At 35.8% G+C, this 22154-nt stretch overlaps 1 protein-coding gene and 1 long non-coding RNA gene across 3 annotated transcripts in view; one reads left to right on the top strand and one right to left on the bottom strand.

Annotated features, from left to right (window-relative positions):
- The window catches only part of LOC136027462 (serine/threonine-protein kinase 32A-like), a 194768-nt gene that overhangs the window by 30022 nt on the left and 142592 nt on the right, over positions 1–22154 (top strand). The gene's annotated exons all lie outside the window — the stretch shown is intronic.
- Positions 1–22154, bottom strand: part of LOC136027464 (uncharacterized) — a 50539-nt gene that overhangs the window by 22356 nt on the left and 6029 nt on the right. Inside the window, exon 2 of the long non-coding RNA XR_010617604.1 lies at positions 3774–4212. This is a non-coding gene — a long non-coding RNA (uncharacterized LOC136027464). The remainder of the gene's footprint in view (positions 1–3773; positions 4213–22154) is intronic.

Raw genomic sequence — 22154 nt, 5'->3', positions numbered from 1 at the left:
AATTAAAAATTTGTCTTTGAACGATTTTCTTAAATACTTTTAATGACGTCATCGTCATAACAAACATGACCACAACTAACTTCATGACAACATGATGACATGACGTCACTCGACAGACCCACAGACAAACAACTTATTTTTATATAGCTAAAGAGAATACAATTAGAGTTTTTCAAATATAAAGTCTCCTAAGTAGGTCCCTCAAGAAAAGAGGTGAAGTTCTTAACAGGCTATAGTAAAGGAGTGGCGTGTAGTATGAGGGCAACTACGTTAAGTACAATATTATAAAATCTAATAAACATTAAACACTTTTTCGAAATTACATACCAAAAGTCTTTCAATAGAATATGTATTTCAACTTTCTTGGTGCTTTGTTCTCTTAAGTAACACGACCTGATTGTGTATCTGATGGAATGTAAGTATATGAATTATGTGCCATATCTATGTGGTAATGAGGTCTAGGGTGTAAGCAATGAGGCATAGGCTATAATCCTTAGAGCTTCAGGCGTGCCACTACTAGCCCTGACATCCCTCTGATTTCTAAAAACAAGTTGAATATTCCGAGCCCCCTGTAGAAACCGTTTCTAATATTAATATGATAAGAACAGATATTACACTATGACCTTATTCAAAAAGCCGAGAATTGACAATTGTTTAGAGATCTGCAATGAATATTTACAAATTAAAAGTTACGATTTCACCTTATAGAGTCTTACCTATAGAGTGCAGTGTCTCTTTTTCCGACTATTCTAACCGTATTGCTACAGAGGCTCTTATAATTGCTCTTATAATAATAATTGTGGAACTTAGTCATTAGCAAGTATTTTTACTTATAATTGCTGTGTGACAGCATAGAGGCAATTATTTTATCATCAATACCTCGAAAACAAAACACAAAATATAGACTAATTATTTGTTTTAGCCTAAAGTGCATATCAGGAACGATTAGTGCGTACACTAGTTGAGAAAAGATACACGCCCCTTATTGAAAAGATTGACTGTTGTTCGACAGCCAAATCCCACCAACCCTTAAAATTGTCGTGAACTTTTACTTAGAATTTTTATTTCCATGATCAAAGCACTTATATTTACGATGTAAACTTATTGATCCAAGTTTTACTTTATAGCTATCGATTGTTTTTATGGCAATTGGTATCTACCAAGTGACATATAGCGATCGCAAATTATGTCGGTCGGTCTGTTGGTCTGTCTGTCTGTCGGTCTGTCTGTCGGTCTGTCTTTCTGTCTGTCCTGGTTTTGCTAGTTTAGGCACTTCCAGATAAGCTAGGAGGATGAAATTTGGCAGGCATCTCAGGGACTGGACAAAACTAAATTAGATATAGTCATTTTCTCGGTTTGACCATTTGGGGGGAGTCGGGGGCCGGTTAATTCCGAAAAAATAGAAAAATGAAGTATTTTTAACTTACGAACGGGTGATCGGATCTTAATACAATTTGATATTTGGGATATTGTGTCTCAGACCTTTTATTCTAAATTCTGACCGGGTCCAGTGACATTGGGGGAGTTATGGGGGAAACCTAAAATCTTGGAAAACGCTTAGAGTAGAGGGATGGGGATGAACCTTGGTGGGAAAAATAATCATAAATCCTAGATACGTGATTGACATAACCCGAACGGATCCGCTCTCTGTGGTGGTGGTGGGGGGGAGGGGTAATTCTGAAAATTTAGAAAAACTAAAGTATTTATAACTTACGAAGGAGTGATTGGATCTTAATAAAATTTCAAATTTAGATAAGCCTCGTATCATAGATATCTTATTTCAAATACCGACTGGATCCAGCGTCATTGGGGCGAGGGGGGAACTGAAAATATTGGAAAACACTTAAAGCAGATAAATCAGGATGAAATATGGTGAGAAAAATAGGTAGAAGTCCTAGATACATGATTGACATAACCAAACTGACTGTGCCCTCTTTGGGGGAGTTGGAGGGGTGTTAATTCGGAAAAACTAGAAAAATTGAGGTATTTTTAACTTACGAACAAGTGATCGGATCTTAATAAAAATTTGATATTTAGAAGGATATGGTGTCTCAGAGCTTTTATTCTAAATTCTGACCGGATGCAGTGACCTTGGGGGGAGTTGGAGGAGGGGGGTAAGTTTAATTTCTTGGAAAACGCTTAGAGTGAAGGGATCGGGATGAAAATTGGTGGTAAAAAAGCATATATCTTAGATACGTGATTGATATAACTGGAATGGATTCGCTCTCTTTGGGGGATTTTGGGGAGGGTTAATTCCGAAAAATAGAAAAAAAGAGGTATTTTTAACTTATGAAGAAATAATCAGATATTAATGAAATTTTATATTTAGAAATGATATAAATATCTAGAAAATGATAGAAATCATATAAATGATAAATGATATAGAAGTCTCTTGTTATTAAATATCTATTCAACCACATTATCTGTGTTACATCTCTTGGTTTCGGCTAATTTTTTTGTAGAAAATTCTTTTTATCTGTTATTGGCCCATATCAGGGATGTATTCTAAAAAATTGCACTTTGAGCAATATTTTTAAAATAATAAGCTCATCAAAAATATTATTTAAAACAACTTCGTCATAATATGAGTTTATATAAATCATATTACTTTCAAAATAATTATATGTCGAAATGGTGATAAGCTGGCCATTCAATTAGTTAACAATTGTATTTGCATATATCGCATAGAAATGATTTTTAAAAGGCTAACACCCCTGATGAGATGATAACTCTGATCTCAGGCATGTTACTGTAGTAGTGTTGCTATACCAGGTAGAGATACCAGGTTCAAAGTTAATGTTGCCGAAATAGAATTATCTTTGCAAGAGCCCCTCATCAAATTACAAAGTGATGAAATAATGCATGTAAAATTCAAAGATGGAAAGTACAATATATGAAAACAAATGATGTTACTATAAAGTCCCCTTTGCTCTGGGATAAAACGCGGTTTTACGTTATTGCTTTTCCTACATCTTATCTTGTTGAAGCGGAAATTTAGTCATGTTTCTCAAATTTTATCAAAAGCTCGCAATAGACTTGACATTGTGAAAAGGGGTGATCTTCGACTATCATTAACATCGATAGAACCAAATGTAAAGAAAACTTGTCGAGAAACATCAACCACAGGGATCTAATTGAATAAACATGCCTTTTCCTTTTTTATAATCACACACTTAATTTCAACTGCTTTTTTTTATCCAGTTTACATAAATAATGTTGGAGTGAATTAAACAGCCTGAGGAGCTCTACTCTCCATGAGCTTTAGTTGCTTGCCAATCGAAGAAACTTGTAGAAACTTGTAATATAGGTGTTACTATCACAATAATAGTAATAATAATAATAATAATAATTATTGTTATTATATTAGAATATTTTATTTGTATTAAATTAGTTTTCATTTAAAAATAAAGCTTAATCGTATGCTATTTGTTTGATAATTAAAACAATGGAATTTATATTAGTGAAGAATAAAAAATTGTTGTCAAATAGCTATGAAGGGGTCCACCAAGATAAAAAGAAGGGAAAAGGGGTCCATGGGGAAAAAAGGTAGAGAACGACTGATTTAAGAGGAAGGAGCGCAATGAAAGTTGAAATACATATTCTCTGACATGATTTTGTTTTGTATAAAGGTTTTTCCATCTGAAAGAAAATTATTAGTTTTAATTCAGCAATCGAATCATAATGAATAGGCTTTTTATTTAATAATAATCAAGATAAGGCTTTTTATGTAGTTGATTTTGAATTCATAATTTATTAGAATCATAATGCCCTACCTTTTAAATTAACCATTAGTGAAACCACTGCACAAATTTTATAAATCCAATGTCCTTAGTCCCCGTAAGTATTTTGTGTTTGATGCAGTACTCTTTGTATATCATAGGACTTTTTTCACATGCTATTTATAAAATTCCAATATACCACAGTGTTTAGATAGACTAAATTCATTTGCTTTTCCTTCAAAATATACCTTAAAACTAAATCACGGATAGCTTCAGGAGGATAAATATCAAGATTCAAAATATCTTTGAGTGAGGTGACATTGTCAAAATGTTGACATTCCTTGCGCGCGTGTATCTTAATTTAAATCTATTGCACGATTTGTTGGTTTAACTCGTATCGAATTTGCCCATCTAAAAGGCCTTAAGAACACTCGCATGCTAATCCCGGTAATGGACGCTTGGCATCGGAATGGGCTATAATTCGTGGCATTCCCTAGAAAAATTGCAAAGTCAATTATACAGTCAAACTAAAAATTGTTAATTGTACATTTATGTTTCGTTTCTCGAAAAAATATTCTTAGAAATGATGTGGGGTGAAGAAAAATTAAAAAATGAAACTCAGATCCGAAACAAAACAAACTGAAGATGTGTCCACTTTCAAACAATTCTTTTTCCGGTGGTCGGCTGCTGGATTAAAACTCACCTGTCAGAATCTTTTCATGAATCTTTTTAGTTTTTTAGATTTGTACTTTTGAGTGATAAAAGACGTTTTGCCTCCTAGACTGTGGAGCCACTGGACTTTGCACATTTTTGTGCGTAAAAAATATAGAAGGCTGCCAAAAGTATATCGACTCTTATGTTGACGACGAAAATGCTGTTATTGTTGCAAAATTCCCAGAAAGATTCTCTTGATTTGGATTAATTTCTTACAAACATACTACCCATAGCCATTGCACACGAAAAGGATATGAAAGAATATGGAATAAATGGAGAGCGAAGGAATGAATAGGAATAAAATATTCGAACAAATAGTGTCAATAGTTGCAAGATTAGAAGAGTCTGAAATCGATCAGAAAGACCTAAGGACAAATAACATACTTATAAATGGTGATTTTAAAGTAACTATAATCGATCTTGGTTCCTCCAGAGAAATGAAAGAGGAAATTGCAAAACATCGATCATTCATGATTGATGTTTTATATCCTGCTCCCGAATTGAAAAGCCATCACCAAAGAATGAAAGAAAAATGCAATACTGATAATTATACTTTCATTTAAGAAAGTGACAGGAAAATCGGGGAAAAAATGATTAGAGCTTATGGAATAGGTCCAGTGACAACATGGTCCTTGGAGGCAATCTTGGCACAACTTTTACTTATTAAACAGGAAGTATTTTGGAAGTGCGCCGAAGCTTTGGAAAGCAGAATATTTTCATCCCCAATTTTACCACTGGCGAAGCATGTATTGTTAAAGTGTTTGAACCAAGATCCAAACAAACGGCCAAAGACCAAATAAATTTTAAAATACTTATATTTAAATATGCCAAACATCGTTAATACTAAAAGTGAAGCATAAGAAAAATGTAACAGGAAAGATTTTTCATCAATAGAAAACCTGGTGAGTTATGGTTTACGTTGCCTATGGACAAAGAAGTTAAAAAAGAATAATGTCATAATAAAAATAAAAGACTTTTGATAAATTGGAAATAAGAAAATATTTGAATTTCAGCCGAATTAAGAATAAGATAGTAGCTGCAGTGATAAATATTGTTGACCTTGCTAGAGCTCTGATTTCTAAAGTTAGACAGTGATGATATGCTCGTGTTCAAAATTAGCCCTGTTCAAACACAATAAAATGTTAACATGAAGTTACACAATGTTAAAAGAAGTCTGACAAGCAATCCTGAACTCCTGAGGAATACTCTTCTTTCTCCTTTCTAACTCCAGATCTCTTAATATATCTGTGTATGGTTGATTCAGCATCATTGAAACCCCCTCGCAAAGAGGTTACTTCCAGATTGGGAACCAATATCACATTAAGTGGCAAGAACACGATTCAAAGGCAAGCTATTCAACATATTGGTCCTACAATGAGACCTCATCTTGATTGGAGGTGACTTTTTTGCCAAAATCAGGGGAAAAGTAAAAGGGGAAAAGCCAGAATCAGGGGAAAGTACAATGATGAGTGGCCCATTAGCCACTTCTGTCATCAGGTTAGATGTAGAAGGGGATCATGGCTTCTTCAGTTTTCCATGGCGAATGATTTTGTCATTACTACTCACTACCTTATTTAAATACAAGCCCAGTAATAAAGCCTTAGGCACTCATGAGATGGTAGGGTCATGTCCAGCTGATGGAAAGCAACGGCTTCGAATAGTAGATCGTACGCTGGAGCAGATAGTGGCTCAACACGTGGATGACGTCATCTTCTCATCAAGTTAGATCTAAAGTTATGCCTAGCAGAACACTCCAAGAAGAAATCGCGTCAGAAATTTAACACCAAACGCTTCAAAAAATTTGAATGTAAGACCAGAATTCAGTTTAAACATGTTTAATTGCTTTGGATATTCTCTAAGTGCATGCGACATACGAGCAAACCCAGGTCCTGGATGAAGAATGGGTGACCATATGCAAGGCAATCCTTGAGGCAGTAGAAGCTGAGATAGGATACCACAAGACTCTCTCCGAAAAATTGACGAAAACATAGTCCAGCTAGCTAAGCACAAGCAACATATATGAAACAGAAAAATGGAGTTGTTCAAGTGTCTGAGAAGAAAATGCCGCCAATTCTCTAAGAATGATAAGAACTAGTACTGGGGGAAAATCACTAGGGATATGGTAGCCGCTACCTCTAGATCCAAAAACGGTAATATATATCAGCTCCTAGAATTAATCAGGAGTAAATTACATAAGCCTGCTAGTACCTTCATCAAAGACAAAAATGTCAGGTTATTTTCGTATAATTCCGCAATACAAGTAGTAGACAATCACTGCAAGGAGTACTTTGACAAACTACTTAGCTGGATCTAACTCTCAATAGCAATCGATCATTAAAAGCGTTGCCATAACCCCAACCCCAGCTCTGATGACCTGTAGGGAAAAAACTCATCCAGCAATAGAAAAAAATACACAAAGGTAGCTCCTCCTAAAGTATTTGAAATCTGACAGGAAATCCTGAACTCCTGAGGATGATTCTTCTTTCACCTTTTTTCAACTTTGGATCTCTTGATGGAGTATGATGATTGGGCATCATTCTAAACCCCCTCGCAATGAGGTCACTTCTAGAGTGATAGTCTATCTTACATAGAGAAGTATGAGTGTGTTTCATAGGCAACCTGTTCACTATATTGGTCTCAAAATGAAACCTCATCTTGATCGGAGGTTACTTCAATGCCAGAATCAAGGCAAAGTATCCAATGCTGAGTCTGCCATGGGCCACTTAGCTCTTAAAGCTTAATATAACGATTTGTTCAGTTTGCCACAACGTGTGATTTGGTATCAGATTAACGATGCTTTTTTACCATTTTTACCAATACCTTTTTCAAACACGAACCCAGCCATAGAGCCAAATGGCATTCAAAAATTGCTACAAATCTTACATTTGAGCAGATACTACTCAAAATATAGCATATCCTAGTCAAGTTAGATCTAAAGTATTGACCAGCAGGACGCTAAAAGCAGAAACATTAACAAAGATTTGACAACAAACGCTTTGAAAATCCATGTATACGATAGGAATTTAGCTTAGAGATGTCTAAGTGCTTTGATGCACTCCAAGTGCAAGCAATCAGCAAGCAAACCCAGAGCTTGGATGAATTGTGGGTGATCATACGTGAGACTATCAAGGAAGCTGTAGAAGCTACGACAGGATACACTAAAAAACTATCCAAAAATGAATCTCAGCCCTTACAGTCCAGCTGGGTAAGTACAAGCAACAAATTTCAAACAGAAAAACAAATTTGTGCAAGCGACTGCGAAGAGAATACCACTTGTCAGCTCAGATTGCTGAGAACCAGTACCGGGAGAAAATTGCCGATGACATGGAAGATGATGGTTGAAGATTTGACAACAGGAAGATGTATCATGTCCTAAAATCAATTGAGAGTGAATAACTTAAGGCTACTATTACCTCCGCTGAAGATGAAACCGGCGAGCTGCTACAGAATAATTCCGAAATACGAGGAATAAATAGTAGCTGCAAGGAGCACTTTAACAAACTCCTTAACCAGTACCAACTCTCGATGGCAATTGATAGTAATCAGCATTGCCACTGCCCAAGCCACAGCTCTGAAGACTGGCAGCAATGAAACCTTGTCAGCAGTAGAAACAAAGTCGTAATTTGGCTCTTCCCAAGTTAAATTTAGTCCAGAAAACAATTAATTGCCTAAAATATAATAAACCCCTGGTCCCAATGCTATCCCGGCAGAACTTGCAAATATAGAGGGACAACGCTTGTCCCTCTATTAATTTGGATTCATGAATTAACCTGTCGTATATGTGAAGAAGAAATGGTTCCACTGGATTGGGAAGACTATCTTCCTTCTGGTCTTAAAAAGGGCTAAAGTCAAAATACAAGCATTACCATGGAATCTCCTCATCCGCATTGCTGCTTAAGTATTTGCCAATGTTCGACTGCACCAAGAATGGGAACAATCGAACAGCTATTCGGCTTAAGACAAACCCTTGAAAATAGGGCAAAACACCAAAAACTGACAGTGTCTGTATTCATCGATTTTGTAACAGCTTTTGATTTTGTTTTATGGATGGAACTCTCGGGTTTGCCATTGTAAAGTGACTTTTTAGAGTCCAATATCATTCAAATGTAGAGCGTGTCCCCAATATCTCCTCCTTCTGACTCTGATGATATGATTTACTAAAGGTTGTTGCTTCATTTTTTCGGATGGACTAGTTTGTCAACTTCTATGATCGGTGGATAGTAAAAACACCTTCCAGCAATATACATTACTGACACACTTGAAAAGTCAAATAAATGTGCTGACATTAAGACAAAAGTGGGGGTGGAGGTTTGTGACGTATTGGAAACGGATCGGACCCCTTTTTCCTACGCATTATTAGTTGTATTTCGAATGACATTATTTGCTAAGCTAAAATTCCGAGAGTTTTTCAGTAGCCCACTCGGAAAACGAAGTGTTTTTCTGAATAAAACCAAAACAGGGCTTTATTTTGTGATGCCATTTATTTCTCCAAACTTTACTTATTATTTATGTATGGTTAAGTAGCGAAATACAGCAAAATGAACAGTCAGATGTTCTAAATGGTGTATTAGATATTAAGCTAGCTGTCAGGAGATATTGAGGTGGAGGGCTGGGAAACGCATGTTGAGGGCTTTTTGGAAAGGGTAGAGGTGAAGCAAAGGACACTACTGTATATATTTTATCAAATGCATTATGCAAATATTTCCATATATTTTGACAATAGATTAAAGTAATTCGAAAACCATAAAACAGATACCCAAAATTTGAGTTTTATTATAAATTGTTGGAGCTTTAGCATGCTTGGCACGTAAAGATTTTTCCAAGTGTCAATGTTAGAATGAACATTGACAAATTGAAGAATACAAATCAATAAAAACAAATCAAAACCTGACAATCTATTTATATGGACAGACATTGGGACAGCAAAGAATGTTGTATATTCGCACGTTTTACGTAGATAAATATATATATATATATATATATATATATATATATATATATATATATATATATATATATATATATATATATATATATATATATATATATATATATATATATATATATATATATATATCACAGGTGGGACACAGGGACACAACTACAATGGCGCGTAACTAATATGGCGCGTAACGAGTTACGCGTGCGGGGGGGGGGGGGGCTTGGGGGCGCGAAGCTAGTACTGTATAAATTATTACAAGAAGAATTGCTTAGGATAGCCGGCACTAATCTCAATTTTGAATGAGAAACCCCTTGAGTTCAACCTTCTCATGTTTATTTGAAGCGACGAAGAAAACTGATACCTTTGAATTTGACCGAGTTTCTGCCTAAGAAAAAGAATTTACTAGGGAGTAGAATTTTTGTACATAGGCTAGGCCTTAATCTAATTGGATATTCAAAGTAAATATGATAGAATATGTGAGAGAAAATGACATCATACCCCAGATAAGTAAATATCGCTCAGGAATTATGCTCTTTTTTCAAATTTAAGATAACCAAATTCAGTATAAGCCTAAAGTTGGGACTATTGAGAAAGAGGCTTGTTAAAAAAACAGTTTTAATTTACAATTTACAGAGAAGTTGTACTTAACACAATTTGAATGTGCTTCCACAATGTTTAACCCCCCTCCCCTCAACTATTTTGCAAGAAAGTGTCCCAATTATAGTTTTTCCAAGCATTTACGCTGTGTCACTCTAATTTCAATCCATTTACCTGTAAATTTAATCAGTACTGACGTAATCATGAGAAGGAAAAAAATGAGAAATATATAACTTTGGCTGTATATTTACACATTGGGAGGGGTATTTTAAATTAAGTTTAATTTTAAGGTTTATTTTTTATTATTATCAAAGAGATCATACAAAAATTGTATTTGACGATATTCTGTTTCTAAAAACATGCTCAAAAGCGAAGGGGGTTTACGCAGAAGAATGAACATAACTTGTAAATCAACTCTCTTTAAACAAACAACTCTGCATGAGTTTACGTATTCATTAACAATTTTTTTTAAGCAACTCCATTTTTTTTTTTTTTGAAAATGGGTATAATTGGATTTTTAATTTTTTTTTTTTGCCAAAAAAAATGGTTTAGATACACCATAAAATTCTTTTAGAGCTTTAATTTTGGAAAAAAAGATTAATATGAATTACTTCATATTTATTTGCATTTCAAGGGCATGAATTACATTATCCCCCCAGGAATGGTTGTGGTATCATTTTAGTTGCTTCAGCGCATGTGAAATTACACAAGATGGCAAATGACTTTGAATGGCTAAGACAAGTTTTGAACAGCTTTTCGGGCATAATTGGATAAACGGTCAGAAACTAAATATAAGAAAAATTTAAAATTTTCACATATGAATTAAGGACCAGCATTTACATTTAACGAGCTGAAAATATTTCGTATAAAACAAAAATATCCCTTCCTCAAAAATAAAGCTACATGCTAAGGCTTGACTTTTTTGACGATTCTCTAATAAAGAGTGCCCTAACACAAGGGATGTTGAACTTGAATGACAAGTTTCTTCAAGAACTTTAAGACTTTAAAGTAAAGAACAGGGCTTGAGGGAAAGGCACCCTCTCGGATATATGGAATGATTCTTTTCCCTTAAAGTCTTAACGTTGTTACTTTAAGTTGAATTTTTTTTTTTTAAATGTTCACCTATGCTGAACAAAATAGCTATCTCAAAATTTTGATTCGACTGCTCAAAGTATGTTTTCTTATGTTCCAACTTTCCCCTCTAAGTTTTCGGAAGATTTGTGTTTTGATTTACTTCAACACTCCCCTCAACATTAAACAGTTCGTGACAACAAACTTTAAGTAGGACTAACGCGGCTCGATAGTAACCGGTTCTCCAAAAAACAGAAGTTTGATGCTGTTAAAGTTTGATTAAGTTTGATGCGCTACACGCCACACCACAACAATCTTTTAAGTTGAAAAGTCAGATCCGTTGGAATCATGGGAATACGAGGAAGAAGAACAGCCTCACTCTCAAAAGGCTCTGTCCTTTGTTGTCTCTATTACGTTTACGTTTATTGTTGCCTCTATTACGTTTTCCATTGTTTTTTGTTTTTTTACGACAAGTCGCGTGTCATTGCAAAGCTTTGGTGGGTTAATATTTCGTAACGGTGTTACTGTTACGCCTATTTTGAGTTGTAACACGTGTGGTGGAAACCTTGGGAGATCTAGGGAATTTAAACATTCAGATGGATAATTTACCGCTTCATTTGGTTGCCGAACTGTGTCGACTGACTTGTAAATGACTGCCTGGTCTTGAATCTTGGTCAAAATAATATTGTTGATTTCGTGAACGTCTTTATTCTTGGCTGCCAGAATCGCTCGTTCACTTAGTCATTTATGATTTTTATAATTGGTTAGGATATTCGGAAATACCTTTTCAACCAATTCATTTTTGGACGTCACTGAATTACACAATTCAGCAGGCAGTCGTATACGTCCTGAAATTGAGTTTACTGGGAGCTTTCCGTTTTCAATTTCCAACAATTGATCTAAAAAAATTTCACCAGAGTCATCGTTTTGCAATCGGACACACATATTTAACGTTAATTTTAATGTCTTTACGTGTGCGCATTAATTACAATTTTTCAGGCAAGCATTCATTTCGTCGGCAGGGGTTGATCTAAGTATTACAGGTAATGTTTGCCTGAAATCTCCTGCAAGCAATATTAATTTACTGCCAAAGGGTCTCGAATTTCACTGCAAATCTCGCAATGATCGCTAATAAGTTTGCATTGCTGCAATACTTTACCCATCCCAGATGATTTGGAAATATTGCACGTGAGAGTTTCAGTAGAATGCAAATTCAGAGGCAATTTCAAAGTAGAAAGAGCAGGTCTCCCGCCAGGCAGCAACGTTGTGGCTATTCCGAACGACGCAATTGCCAACGCTATTTGATTCTTTGATCGAGTTGATGCCAGAATCAATTCTATCACAAACGTTTTACCAGTACCTCCTGGCGCATCCAAAAAGAAGATTTCTTAAGGTTGTTATCGACACTGTGCATTATCTTATCATAAATGTCTTTTTTCTCAGACGTTAACCTAGAAATATTATTTTGTACATACGACAATAGAATGGTTACCCGCAATATAGAAGAAGATCTACTGAAGATGGCGGTAAAACAGCAATTATCAAGAAGCATAACGGTACCACAATCGAAGTAGATAACCAGTGGGTTCTTCCATATTCACCTTTATTATCAAAAACATTTAATGCAAACATAAACGTTTAATGTATAAAACAATCAAATCATAAACAATCAAATAGATATGTAAATACGTCAACAAAGGCAGCGACATTGCAGTTTTTGGCTTGCAGTCCGAAATCAGTGATATCGATGAAATTTTACAATATCAGGCTGGCATAAGCAGTAATGAAGCTGTTTGGCGAATTCTTTCATTTCCGATTCATGAACGAAGTCCAGCTGTTGTTTACCTAGCGGTACATTTACAGAATGATCAACGTGTTTATTTTTCGTAATCTAACGTGCAACAAAGACCCCTGAATCCATCGGATACAACTTTGATTGCTTTCTTTTCGTTATGTCAAAATGATTCTTTAGCAAAAAACTGCTGAAAAAACTAAAGTGCCTTCGTATTACACGTGGAAAACTAAGAGTAAATCATTTGAACGTCAAAACCAGGGTAAGTCAGTCGACGGCCAGCCTATCATCTTCCAAGATACCACAATAGGAAGACTCTACACCTCTCACCCCAATCAACATGAATGCTTCTTTCTCCGCCTGCTTTTCGTGAATGTACCCGGTCCGACGTCCTTTGAGTATTTGAGAACTGTAAACGGTACTACACATGACACTTACCGTAGTGCAAGCCAAGCTCTGAATTTATTGGAGAATGACTAAGACTGGGATAACTACATCAATGACACGTGCGAAACGTCAACTCCAAGTCAAATTCGTGCACTGTTTGGACAACTTGCTCTCCTTCAGCTCCTACAGAGTTACGGGAGAAATATAAATCGAAAATGGACGAGGACATACTCCATAAAAACGGGTCAAGACGTCAAATATGACCTTTGATTTTACATCTGAAATTTATAACTACACTTTAGTTACTATCGAAGATTTGTGCTTATGTATGGCAAACAAACCTCTTCAGGATTTTGGAAATCGTTCAACTAATGGTAACACTGCTGTTTCGACATGTGTAGAATTGGATCGTGAACGAAGTTTCAACACGAGTGATCTATTGTCGCATGTACAAAATATTTCTAAGTTAACGTCTGAAAAAAAAGAAATTCATGATAAGATAAAACATTGTGTTGATAACAACGTTGGAGAAATCTTCTTTTTGGATGTGCCAGGAGGCACTGAAAAAACGTTTGTGATAAAATTGCTTCTGGCATCAATTCGATAAAAAATGAGATAGCGTTGGCAATTGCGTCGTCCGGAGGATACATGCAGCCTGCACAACTTACTTGTAACAACACTCAACCATTTCTGATCTTTCTAGCATCCAGTAGCTATGTCATTTTGGCAAGCAAAGAGTCTCAGTGTTATATTAGTGGCTAAATAGATTTGACCCAGGACTTTTTCCATCTTCGCCCATACTTCTTGAAGCCACCACTTGAAACCACCACTATGTCAGCCTTGATACAAGCGAACCATATTTTCTTCTTTCCCCCATGTCGTTTTTCCGCCCTGAAAGAGCCATACATCTAAGGGCTTTATTGATGAAGGTGTGGCATGTCCGAAAAAGTAGTTTCTTCGAAAGAGTTTTCTTTGTTCAATTATAGCGATCAAATGAAAGCAATAATGAGAAATTTTGCAGAATTGATCATTTCTGACTCGATCACGGAGTTTGATGCCAATGATTTTTCATAAACATGAATGGTGAAATGTGCTGAGGTCTTTCATATCTGACGCTTTAAGAGCCCATTTTTTATTGTAATATAGACCAAACATGGACCTTGTATATCCTTTTTTTTTGTATTCAAAAGTTCTTTTTCCCATACTTTCAGAGCCCATGTTTTAAGCCTTACCAACCAGGACAAGGGCCTGATAAAACCTTATTCTTGTCTTCAAAAGAATTTTTGTGGTTCTAAACGGATGGTGTTCAGCTGGGTGAAGACAGTTGCTGAAGCAATTCATGACGGAATTACTAATGCAGATCCTCCTATAGGGTGTACCAGAGAGCTTAAGTACTCGAATTAAAGCATCTCATCTGTAGTCGATTGTTTTAGCATTTTTTTTTTGGGGGGGGAAGGGGTGTCTTGAGATGATATTACCACCATGAGCTTTGTCTTCGAGGAACTTGTCTTCATGTCCACCAGAGAAGACTATTTGACTATCTTTTGATAGCATGAGTCAGGCTTCTGAACGAAATTCAGCTAATTAGTAAGTATTTTTTACGTAGTCTAAATCTTTGATAACAAATTTGTGAATTTCTTCAATGCCTCAAAAATTCGTCATTGCTCTGGTCATACGATTGTGACTTTCGACTTCGGACTACGACTTTAATTCCGACAGCAAAACTAAATAAGACGGGAAAGGATACACAATTTTGAACATCAAGGAGAGCTACCCACCTATATGAATTTGGGCTTGCATATACTGGTCTCAAGCTTGGATAAGTCTGACCAATTTGTCTTTTATCATGGCATTCCAGATGTCATTCCTTTGAACAGAATCAAAAGCTATTATAAATAGATAAACTTTTGGTTTCTAATGTTTTGCCTTGTGTCCTCTCATCTTCTAATACACAACAAGTTAGTTTGTGGAGACTGCTGACATTGCTCTCTCTCTTTCCATACTTGTAAGGTTCAGCCAGAAGAGCCTGAGGTTATGAACTTGTGTGGTGAAGATGCGCCATAATTTATTGAGATCCGACCTATAAGTCCGATCTAAACAATTCAGTTTCCTTTTTACTTAAGGTACTTAAGGTTTCTTTTTGTTGTCCATCTTTAATACACTTAGCACATCTGTCAGAGGGTAATCTTATACTTATCTTATACTTTACGTCAGTTTTACACGTAAATTCTAGTTTTTCCGAACCGAGACCCAACTTATATTCCGTTGACTGTTCAGTTTTGGCTGGCTTTCGAATAAAACTATTTTTAGCATTTCTTATCACATTACACACATTACGAATCATCTTTCTAATGGTAACGAACTACGTAGCTTATTCTAAATGAAGGGATATTTTTTGGATAGTCGAAACTATGAACGATGTTAAAATTTATTACTGTTTACAAGCCCATAGATCCAGAATCTTCTTGACTTTATTAGTAAATATTAAATATTTATTTGGATTTTTTAGTTTTTGAAAAAAAGTGAAATTTTTTTTATAAGACCAATAATTTGATGTGAAAAAATATTATGACGTTTTAAAGGAATAAACCATGACTTAAGACGTCATGGGATGAGGTCAAACTGTTAGAAATCATTGCTTGGTTCTTGAACTCGGCTAGAGGATTTCCATAGTAGCCATTGTCTTTGCAGTGATGTCATAGAAACCAAATTCTCTTTCTATTCCAACATTTGAAGCTCAGTGCAGGTTTTTTCCCCACAAACAACGATAATACCACTTTCTTAAAAATTAACTACAATTAGGTTGTTTTTTTTTCCAAACATACTAGGGTAAGTGTTTTGTCATTGATTAGATTCATAATAGTGATATTGGGCAAATAAAGAATCTCTGGTGTCAGACTTGTCTTAAAAATTGTTGTGAAAATTGTTGTGAGACTGTCTTAAAAATTAATTAAAATTAGTTGTTTTTTCCCAAGCATACTAGGGCAAGTGTTTTCTCATTGATCTGCTTCATAAGAGTGATATTGGGCACATACAAAGTCTCTAGTGTGAGACTTGCAAACCTATCCAAGACAGGAATTACGGTCTTTAGTTTGCACTGTGTATCCTCTATACAATTTTCTCTAGAAAATACTCTTAAGGATATATTTACAAGTATGGTAATTTTTGATAGACATGATGTAATACAATATGTCTCCTAGGTTGAAAGGAAATATGAAGTTCCCTCTTAGAAAACCACAAAGCAAAGGGATGAAGTTTGTCTGAAAAAGCTATTTTGAAATGTCTATATGGGGTAAAAGAATAATCTGTTTAAAAAATAATTAATAGCATGTGGTCTGTTATTCCCATTGTAATGGGGTTGTCGTCATTTTTTATTTACAGAAACAAAGACAAAATTGTCAAAATTCAATACAAAACAGGTAAAAATATTATTGTGTCAGCATGCCCAATAGAAGCAGCTAAAAAGACCAGTCAGTATTTTATCTATTCAATCCGTCAGGAACTATTTACCAAAACAGAAGTGCAGAAGCTAGATAGGGAGAAAAAAATCTGTGAGAAATCATTGCTTGGGTCTTGAACTTGGTTAAAGGATTTCTTCCATGAGCCTTATAAATTCGCACTGTGGACAAAACAAAAGTAGTGAGACAAAGGGTGTGGTAAAATACCACTTTATCGTGAGAAGGGTCAAATACAATGTTGTAAGAATGACCATCCCTTGCTGTAGAAATAGTCCAAGTAATATCTCAAAGAATACCCTTTCGCTTCATAGAGTGTCTTCATATTTTCCTGTCTTTCAATAGAGTGTGTCAGTAATGTATAGCGCTGGAAGGTGTATTTACTATCCACCGATCATAGAAGTTGAAAAACTAGTCTTTCCAAAAAAATGAAGCAACAAACTTTAGTAAATCACATCATCCGAGTCAGAAGGTGGAGATATTGGGGACACGCTTTACATTTGAATGATATTGGACTCTAAAAAGTCACTTTACAATGGCGAACCCGAGAGTTCCATCCATAAAACAAAATCAAAAGCTGTTACAAAATCGCTGAATACACACACTGTCAGTTTTTGGTGTTTTGCCCTATTTTCAAGGGTTTGTCTTAAGCCGAATAGCTGTTCGGTTGTTCCCAGCCTTGGTGCGGTTGAACATTGGCAAATACTTAAGCAGCAATGCGGATGAGGAGATTCCATGGTAATGCTTGTATTTTGACTTTAGCCCTTTTTAAGACCAGAAGGAAGATTGAGTCTTCCCAATCCAGTGGAACCATTTCTTCTTCACATATACGACAGGTTAATTCATGAATTCAAATTAATAGAGGGACAAGCGTTGTCCCTCTATATTTGCAAGTTCTGCCGGGATAGCATTGGGACCAGGGATTTATTATATTTTAGGCAATTAATTGTTTTCAAGGTTTCATTAATTGTTATCAAGGTTTCATTGCTGCCAGTCTTCAGAGCTGTGGCTTGGGCAGTGGCAATGCTGATTACTATCAATTGCCATCGAGAGTTGGTACTGGTTAAGGAGTTTGTTAAAGTGCTCCTTGCAGCTACTATTTATTCAATGGGACTTTGCTGTCCCATTGTCTGTCCATATAAATAGATTTTCAGGTTTACCGACTCTTGAACATGCAACATATAATTGTCCATGGGAAAAACAATCCGTATTCAGATCTATACCTCATAATTCTAATGATTGCCCTTGAGCTTTGTTGATGGTGATTGCTAATCGAACATTCTCTGTGTCCCCGTCGTCACTTATATATCCCCCTGTACCCACCGATGTCTCCGTTGTATTTGTGTCCCTTTGTCCCAGTCTTAGTTTATATTCCCTGTGTCCTGGTCGTCATTTGTGTCCTGGTGTCCCAGTCTGTAATTTCTCTTTGAGTGTTCCGGTCATCATTTATATTCACTGTGTCCTGGTCGTCATTTGTGTCCCGGTCTGTAATTTCTCTTTGAGTGACCTGGTCGTCATATATATTCCCTGTGTCCTGGTCGCCATTTGTGCCCCGGTGTCCCAGTTTGTAGTGTCATCTTATAGTGAAATCATATAAAAATCCTTATATACTTATAATGACGTCATGTGCAAACCCACAAAAACAAACATGCATACATACAACTCATTTTTATATATAGACTAGACTAGCCAACACCTAGTTGGTGGGGGCGCTTAGTGCAACCCCCAAGCCCCCCCGCGCGCGTAAGTTGCTACGCGCCATATTAGTTACGCGCCATTGTAGTTGTGTCCTGTGTCCCTACTGTGAATATACATAAAAGAGAAAAGATTTCTCTTTTCGTTATAGATATATATATGTTTTTAACTACGTAAAACTTGCAAATATACAACATTCTTCGATGTCCCATTGTCTGTGCATAAAAATAGATTGTCAGGTTTATCGACTCTTGAACATACAACATAAAATTGTCCATGGGAAAAAACAATCCGTATTCAGATCTATACCTCATTATTCTAATGATTGCCCTTGAGCTTTGTTGATGGTGATTGCTAATCAAACATTCCCTGTGTCCCGGTTGTCATTTATATTCCCAGTATCCCGGTCGTCATTTGTGTCCCAGTGTCCCAGTGTGCAAGTTCACTTTGAGCGTCCCGTTCGTCATTTGTATTTCCTGTGTCCCAGTCGTCATTTGTGTCCCGGTGTCCCGGTCTGTAATTTATCTTTGAGTGTCCCGGTCGTCATTTATATCTCCCGGTCGTTATTTGTGTCCCAGTGTCCCAGTCTGTAATTTCTCTTTGAGTGTCCAGGTCGTCATTTATATTCCCTGTGTCCCGGCTTTTAGTTTTCTTTTTCTCTTTTATTTTTCAGTTTTTACTCCTTTTTTAGTTTTTAGGTTTTTTTAGTTTTTTTATTAGTTTTTAGTTTTTTTTAGTTTTTTTTTTCTTTTTTAGTTTTTAATTTTTTAACTTTTTAGTTTTTTAGTATTTTCTTTTTAGTTTTTTTGTAGTATTTACCTTTTTTAGTTTTTTTCTTCTTTTGTATTAATACTAAAGCCGAGGTTCAAACCTGGAGCCTCTCGGACCTAGAACCTGAAACACAACGCTTTACCAACTCAGCTACTTCGGCTTGAATACATTTGTTTTGAGCAGCTTCCTCGGGTGTTGCCATTGTAGGTCCTTCAGTCATTTCACAATTGGAAATTTCTCTTTCAACGATCTTCTTACAATTAAAAATTTGTCTTCGAACGATATTCTTAAATACCCGTGTCCCGGTCGTCATTTGTGTCCCGGTATCCCAGTCTGTAATTTCTGTTTGAGTGTCCCAGTCGTCATTTATATTCCCTCTGTCCCGGTTGTCATTTGTGTCCCGGTCTGTAATTTCTCTTTTTTCTTTTTTCAGTTTTCGTTTTCTTCTTTATTTTTCAGCGTCACTATGAAATACATATCGCCGAACCTTTGTTTTCTTAACTAAAATCTGGTAGGCATTGATGACCTTATCCAAGTCAAAATCCCAAACCCAATCATCATCGCTATCATTTTCAGTTTTGATATGTTTTGACTCTCGCTGTCCAGGTGGATTTTTATCTAACTGCTCGGTTTTGCGTTCTTTAGCCGCAACCCTGTTTTCTTGCTGTTCTTGTGATTTCTCGGCACGCTTTCTTTTCTTACTTTCTCTATCAGCCGCAGGTTTTTTGGCATATACTCTTTGAGCAGTTTCCTCGGCTGTTGCCATTGTAGTTTCTTCAGTCATTTTACAATTCAACATTTTTCCGTCTACGATCTTCTTACAATTAAAAATTTGTCTTTGAACGATTTTCTTAAATACTTTTAATGACGTCATCGTCATAACAAACATGATGACTACTAACCTCATGACGACGTGATGACATGACGTCTCTCGACAAACCCACAGACAAACTACTTTTTTATATATATATATAGATATAGTTTCTTTTTTAGTTTTTCTCTTTTTTAGTTTTGCAGCTTTTTTAGTTTGTTTAGCTATTTTTCTTTTTAGTTTTTTACCTTTTTATTTTTTTCCTTTTATTCAGTTTTTTTTCCTTTTAGGTTTTTTTTAGCTTTTTTCGCGCCATATTAGTTACGCGCCATTGTAGTTGTGTCCCTGTGTCCCACCTGTGGATTTAGATAGATATATATATGTTTTTAACTACGTAAAACTGGCGAATGTACAACATTCTTCGATGTCCCATTGTCCGTCCATATAAATAGATTGTCAGGTTTATCGACTCTTGAACATGCAACATATATTTGCTCTTTGCAATTTTGATACCTGTGGGGTATCTTTTGATACCCCTCAACAAAAGTGTCAAGTAATACAAGACTGCAAACCTCTAGAATGCAAACCTGAAACAGGTCTTAAAATTATTTTGGAATTATAAAAAAATTAACTGTTGGCTTTAAGATTTGATTAGATCAAAATATTCACCAGATTTTTTTTTATTTCTATTGACATAAAAACCACCAAATCACTAATTCAGGAACGACAGGCAAACTCCTAATGTTTAACATGGGAGGTATCGGAAGACTCCTAGAGAGTGCGTCCTGGGGAGGGAGAAGCCCCTTTAATATACGGACTAATTTCTGTTCGTTTTAAGTTTTAGTGTCGCTCCTTACTTTCAGTTAAAAACCTTGTTTTAATTTATTTTTGAACGTTTTTGACTTCGTTAATTTTTTTATTTAGGCTTTCCGCAAAATGATTAATTAAAACGAAATTTGCTTGTAAATTTTTTTTTTGGGTAAATGGCTTTCTCTTAGTTTTGATCGGAAGATTTTGAGAAAAAAAAGCGGGAGGAAGCCCTCCATTCATTGGGTTACTTAGAAAGGCAACTAGGACTTTTAATTTCTTAAGAACGATTTTATAGCACTTGGTATCTACCAATTGACATATAGCGATCGCAAATTCTGTCGTTCGGTCTGTCGGTCCTAATTGTCCTAGCTTAGGCACTTCCAGGTAAGCTAGGACGATAAAATTAAACAGGCGTATCAGAAATCATACCAGATTAATTTAGCATACCAATTAATTAATTGTCTCTTCCCCGATTCAACCATATGGTAGGATTGGGGGGACGGTTGAAACTGAAAAATTTGAAAAAATTAGGTATTTTTAACTTACGAACGGGTGATCGGATCTTAATAACTTTGATTTTTAGAAGATTTTAGCATACCAATTAATTTATTGTCTCTTCCCCGATTCGACCATATGGTAGGATTGGGGGGACGGTTGAAACTGAAAAATTTGATCAAATGAGGTATTTTTAACTTACGAACGGGTGATCGGATCTTAATAAATTTGATTTTTAGAAGAATATCGTGTTTCAGAGCTCTTATTCTAAATCCAGACTGGATTTGGTAACATTGGGGAAAGTTAAAGGGGACCTCAAATCTTGGAAAACGCTTAGAGTGGAGGGATCGGGACGAAACTTGGTTGGAAAAATAAACAGAAGTGCTAGATACGTGATTGACATAAATGGAACGGATCTAATTTATTTGGGAGAGTTGGGGGGGGGATGTTATTCTGAAAAATTCAAAAAACTGATGTATTTTTAATGACATTTAATGTTTAAAATGACCTCGAAACTCAGATCTCTTATTTCAATTCCCGACCGAATCCAGCGTTATTGGGGGGGAGGGTTGGGTTGACTGGAAAACTTGGAAAACGCAGGGGAGATCAGGATGAAACTTGGTGGGAAGAATAAGTACACGTCCAAGATACGTGACTGACATAACCTGACCTTACCAACTCTCTTTGGTCGAGTTGGGGGAGGGAGAGTAATTCGGAAAAATTAGAAGAAATGAGGTATTTGTAACTTACGAACGGGTGATCAGATATTAATGAAATTTGATATTTAGAAAGCTCTTCCACTTTAGAGCACTCATTTTAGATTCTGATCTGAGCCGGTGACATTGAGGGAACTGGAGGGGGAAACCGGAATTCATGGAAAACGTGAAAATTGAGG

The sequence above is a fragment of the Artemia franciscana genome, chromosome 5, assembly GCF_032884065.1.
Source record: "Artemia franciscana chromosome 5, ASM3288406v1, whole genome shotgun sequence".
Taxonomy (NCBI): domain Eukaryota; kingdom Metazoa; phylum Arthropoda; class Branchiopoda; order Anostraca; family Artemiidae; genus Artemia; species Artemia franciscana.
The sequence above is the reverse complement of the archived record's forward strand: the minus strand, read 5'-3'. Positions and strand labels throughout refer to the sequence as shown.